This window comes from Hemitrygon akajei, chromosome 3, assembly GCF_048418815.1.
Source record: "Hemitrygon akajei chromosome 3, sHemAka1.3, whole genome shotgun sequence".
NCBI lineage: Eukaryota > Metazoa > Chordata > Chondrichthyes > Myliobatiformes > Dasyatidae > Hemitrygon > Hemitrygon akajei.
Genome location: NC_133126.1, coordinates 35,897,501 through 35,903,500, shown reverse-complemented (window position 1 = coordinate 35,903,500; position 6,000 = coordinate 35,897,501). Strand labels below are relative to the sequence as shown.

The window sequence follows — 6,000 nt, the reverse complement described above, 5'->3', positions numbered from 1 at the left end:
TTAATGACCTCAACCCAAAAATCACTCTAACATCTCTAACGTTGCATGAAGTACACTAGTGCTATAGTTTTTAATAAACTAATTTCTGTTCTAAACGGTACTAGTTTAAATATATAATCCTGATTGAATTAAGGTGTAAATAGATATACAGCTATATTTTGGAATTACAGATTGCAGTAATTTTAATCTTTTATTTTGTATGTTTTCAAGAATGCCAAACCAATATCAGAAACATGTATTCTGTCTTTTTAAATAAGTTTCAGAAGACATTTGTAAATATTACATTTTTGTAAACCTAATTTGTACCATTGTTGCAAATTGTCCTATACCAAAAAGAGTAAAAGATATTGATATTTTGTATAAAATTTAAGGCGTTGTCAATTGAACAAAATACACATTATAAAAATCGTAATTTCAAAGACTATCACAAGATGGCCTCATTGCCCAGTCAAAAGAAATTTTTGGACTAAAATGCACAACTAGCAAGCTGCTGTCATCTCTGTGGAGAACCAGCAACTAATTGTAATGCATATGTCAGTGCATTTCAGATTGTCATGCTTTACACCGCAGTATGAAATCAAAATCACAGTCAAACACATCCCACATTACACTCCTCATGATCTAGTTTTTTTAATTATTTCCACTGTAAATTTAAGTTTATTTGGAATAATTTAATACATCTTCAAATATTTACAACTGATTATCGGAGATACTTGAAGCAGTAAACATGTCTTGGGGAAGCACAAGCGATGTGTGGATAGGGCTTTATTTTCCATTTTCTGCAGCTTATTTACTGCTTGCTGCTCCAGAATATACAGAATAATAGAGACAATAACACTGGGCTGGTAGGCATAGACCAGGTTGAGCACAATTCTGGACAACTTAGTTATAAACTGTGTTTGGCATTAATCCCTTTTGCAATTAGTAAGCTGTCTCAAGAAAAAAACATCTAAACATTTTGCTGTGATTTAAATTAGTATAAATCATAACAAGGAAAAATCTTTCTATCATTATTATGAGCCATGCTTATGCTTCTATTACACTTTAATTCACTTGGTATTACAAAAATAGGTCTCCTATGCAATGTAAATTTGCACTATTTGGCTATCCCTCAATGTGGATTTTTAATGTTCAAATGTATTTTTTTTTACAAATCTTGAAGTGTAATTATGCAATAGTAGAATATTTTTGTCATTTAAAATATTTGTTTTATTATTAATTTTGGTTTATTTCACAAGATCTCAAAGGGTTTGCCATCCCTGATATAGAACAGCCATAACTGTAGCTTTAAAGAATGAACGTATCATAATAGACATGAATCCATGCTGAGGAACCCCAATGACAAGTAATAACCATTTTTAAGTGTTGTCATTTCTAGGAATTCCTTATGATATTGCCTTCTTGAAAAAATAAATAAATTTTGTTGGCCATAGTCATAATTCTCATGATCAGTTTGAAAATATTTATAGTAATGCCTTGAAGATAATAAGCTGCGTTTGATCACATACAAAAAAGGCTGAGGAAAAGCACGGCTGTCTAGACTACCCAGTCCAGATGAAGGATCTCGACCTGAAACATCGACTGTCCATTTCCCTCCATCGATGCTGCCTGATCTGCTGTGTCCCTCCTGCAATTTTTATGTTTCTGCCAGGTCATTTAATCTGCTTTGCTTCAACCTTCCATGCAGATACTTTCTTCCCTTGAGGGAGACAAAAACATGGCATCAGTTAATAGCTACTGTAAGACCTGAGTTGAGGTTGTGAATAATATGTGAAATAAATACAAAGAATATCAATTTAATTCACTATTGGTTATTGCCACTAACTGAGCATCATTATCACACTCAAGTGCACAAATTTACTGGCATGGAAAATGTTGGGAAATGAGGTTGTAAAAAGAGCAAATTATATACTGCATCAATATTATGCCTGATCCACAGTGATTGCTCTAAATGGTTAAGAATTTGGAAAATAATTCCATTTCCTAGCACTATATCTTCATCCTAATGAGCATAAACAAATCGTACTTTAATAGAGATGGGCACAATGGAAGTCAATTATTTTGTCATTAATACAACACTTTGTACTCATTTTGGAATGCATTTTTATTTAATATTTCATATTGTGATTTGTATTGTAAATAAAAGCTAATATATAGTATACAAATATCATTCCCTGAGATTAGATGAGAATCACAGAGTCCATTGGCTATTATGCTATATGACTCTGACATTAGTAATGCTGATTGAAATGAGCACTAGAAAGTGAAAGAAAATACAGGCATATTTAAAAAAATAAATTTACTGCGCACAGATGTAAATAATATTTACCTGACATAAAAATGAAAATAATTTCCATTTTTGCCTCACACAAACATCAGCAATAGTTAAAAAATGTTGTTTGCATAAAGGTGATGAAATAATAATGATGCTGTGTGAGATGGCATTGAAATGCAGTGTGGTACAGCTTTCTGATGTTTCCAATGTGCCTAACACAATTGACTTTCACTGCAATCTACTGGGATAGAAACTGACAGGCAATACTGGTTTCTGTAAGCAAAGAGCCCATTGTTTCATAACCCTTTTACTCTGCTAGCACAAATAGAAGAAACTGCTTTCACCTTACATACTTAATATTTGTTCTTTATTCTTTCTTACAAGGGTGTTTTTTTTTTCAAATAAGGAATCAAAGTTGAAAGTAAATTATTATCAAATTACATATATGTCACCATATACAGCCTTGAGATTCATTTTCTTGCGGGCATACTCAGTAAATCCAGGAACCATAATAGAATCAATGAAAGACCGCATCCAACAGGGCAGACAAACAACCACTGTGCAAGAGACAATAAACTGCAAATACAAAATAAAAATGTAATTAATTCTGTAAATAAGCCATACATATCAAAAACATGAGATGAAGAGTCCTTGAAAGTGAATCCATAAGTTGTGGGAACAGTTCAGTGATCGAGCAAGTGAAGTTAACCCCACTGGTTCAAGAGCCAAATGCCTGAGGGATTATAACTGTTCCTGAACCTGATAGTGAGAGTCCTGAGGCTCCTGTACCTCCTTCATGATGGCAGCAGTGAGAGTAAGCATGAGCTGGGTGGTGGGGATCCTTCATGACGGATGCTGCTTTCCTGCGACAGTGCTCCATGTAGATGTGCTCAGTGGTGGGGAGGGCTTTAATGACTGACTGGGTTGTATCCACTGCATTTTGTAGGATTTTCCATTCAAGGGCATTGGTGTTTCCATACCAGGCTGTAATGCAACCAGTCAATATGCTCTCCACCACACGTCTGTAGAAATTTGTCAGAAGTTTTAGATGTCATGCTGAATCTTCACAAACTTAAGGAAGTAGAGGTGCCGCCATGTTTTCTTCATAATTGCACTAATGTGTTAGGCCCAGGATGGGTCCGCTGAAGTGATAACACCAAGGCATTCCAAGTCACTGACCCTCTCCACCTCTGATTCCCCTGTTAAAGTGTAGCTCATGGGCCTCTGGTTTCCTCCTCCTGAAGTCAGTGATCAGCTCCTTGATCCTGTTGACATTGAGTGAGAGGTAATTGTTGTGGCACCACTCAGTCAGAATCTCAGTCTTCCTCCTGTATGCCAATTTGTTCCGGCTGAGTGAAGAGCCAATGAAATGGCATCTCTAGGGACCTGCTCTGCTGGTAGGAAAATTGGAGTATCGAAGATAATTTTCAAGGAATACTGTTTGTTTCCATTCTGTGCCTTTGTAGATAATTCATTTATACAGTATCTTTGATGAATTTGCTTCACTGAATATTCTGGTTTGCATGTGTTGACATGATCATTAATTCATATTAAATCCTGTCAGAATTAATTTAAGGTGACTTCTACAAACAGTAACCCTTTATATGTATTTTAATTTTACGAGACTTTTGAACAGTACAATTTTTCCTACCATAAAAATACTATGAATTCATTAAAATCATTGTGTTTAAGAATTTACTAACATAATTATGATCTCCAAATTGTTATGAGTTTTAAATTATTTCAGAAATCCAATGAATTAATTCAATATAACAGAGGCTCACAACACATTGAATATTTGCTTGGCTTTATTTCTGCACTAGCTATTTAGCAAAACAATCTAAAACTAATACTGTGACAGCATTCTCTTCCCCATGGTTTTATTGCTAAATTTCACCTTATAGGATGAACTGCTTCAAACTTCACTGGTTGACAACATAAACTCCATGGCCAAGAGTGTGGGTCAGGACAGTATCCAATACTGAATGACATTCCTCCTGAAACTTTTCCGTCATCTACAAGGCACCATGATGGAATACTTTTTACTTCTTTGAATGAGTGCACTGACAACATCTCTCAACAAACTCCATATAATCCTTCTTCCTTTTTGTGTGGGGAGGGGATTGATGTCTTTTTTCTTTATTTCATGGCGATCTGGAGAAGACAAAGATCAGAGTTATACATGCATACGTTGACAATAAAATTAATCATTGTCCCTGAATATCCAGTCCCACAACTACCAGTACACAACAGATGTAGTGTGTACTATTTACAAAATGCTCTGCAGTTACTCACCCAGCCTATTCCGAGGACCTCCCAAACTTGTGAAAAGAAGTAAAGATGAGCGGGAAACCGGAGGACTGGGAAGCTTTTAAAGAGCAACAGAAGATAACAAAAAAGGCAATCCGCCAAGAAAAAATGAGGTACGAAGGTAAACTAGCCAAGAATATAAAGGAGGATAGTAAAAGCTTCTTTAGGTATGTGAATAGCAAAAAAATAGTTAAGACCAAAATTGGGCCATTGAAGACAGAAACGGGTGAATTTATTATGGGGAACAAGGAAATGGCAGATGAGTTGAACAGGTACTTTGGATCTGTCTTCACTAGGGAAGACACAAACAATCTCCCAGATGTAATAGATAGATAGATAGATAGATACTTTATTCATCCCCATGGGGAAATTCAACATTTTTTCCAATGTCCCATACACTTATTGTAGCAAAACTAATTACATGCAATACTTAACTCAGTAAAAATATGATATGCATCTAAAATCACTCTCTCAAAAAGCATTAATAATAGCTTTTAAAAAGTTCTTAAGTAGTTTACTTAAATACATTGAGTCCTAACCCCGGCACTTTAACATATCTTACTCCTGGCGGTTGAATTGTAAAGCCGAATGGCATTGGGGAGTATTGATCTCTTCATAGTGGCCAAAGGAACTAGGGTAAAGGATGAACTGAAGGAAATTTATATTAGGCAAGAAATGGTGTTGGATAGACTGTTGAGTCTGAAGACTGATAAGTCCCCGGGACCTGATGGTCTGCATCCCAGGGTACTTAAAGAGGTGGCTCTAGAAATCGTGGATGCATTGGTAATCATTTTCCAATGTTCTATAGATTCAGGAACAGTTCCTGCTGATTGGAGGGTGGCTAATGTTGTCCCACTTTTCAAGAAAGGAGGGAGAGAGAAAACAGGGAATTATAGACCGGTTAGCCTGACGTCAGTGGTGGGCAAGATGCTGGAGTCAATTATAAAAGAGGAATTTACGACACATTTGGATAGCAGTAGAAGGATCAGTCCGAGTCAGCATGGATTTATGAAGGGAAAATCATGCTTGACTAATCTTCTGGAGTTTTTTGAGGATGTAACTATGAAAATGGACAAGGGAGAGCCAGTGGATGTAGTGTACCTGGACTTCCAGAAAGCTTTTGATAAAGTCCCACATAGGAGATTAGTGGGCAAAATTAGGGCACATGGTATTGGGGGCAGAGTACTGACATGGATTGAAAATTGGCTGGCTGACAGGAAACAAAGAGTAGCGATTAACAGGTCCCTTTCGGAATGGCAGGCTGTGACCAGTGGGGTACCGCAAGGTTCGGTGCTGGGACCGCAGCTGTTTACAATATACATTAATGATTTAGATGAAGGGATTAAAAGTAACATTAGCATATTTGCCAATGACACAAAGCTGGGTGGCAGTGTGAAATGTCAGGAGGATGTTAT

General features: G+C 36.3%; 1 long non-coding RNA gene across 4 annotated transcripts in view; it reads right to left on the bottom strand.

The window, feature by feature from the left end:
* Positions 1-238: 238 nt before the first annotated feature.
* LOC140724859 (uncharacterized) overlaps positions 239-6,000 on the bottom strand; it is a 28,703-nt gene continuing 22,941 nt past the window's right edge. For 2 of the 4 annotated variants that reach the window (XR_012098201.1, XR_012098200.1), the window contains one exon: positions 2,624-4,429. This is a non-coding gene — a long non-coding RNA (uncharacterized lncRNA). Of the gene's footprint in view, positions 1,700-2,623; positions 4,430-6,000 lie in introns of those variants that run through there. The other 2 variants (XR_012098203.1, XR_012098202.1) reach the window with 2 other exon arrangements.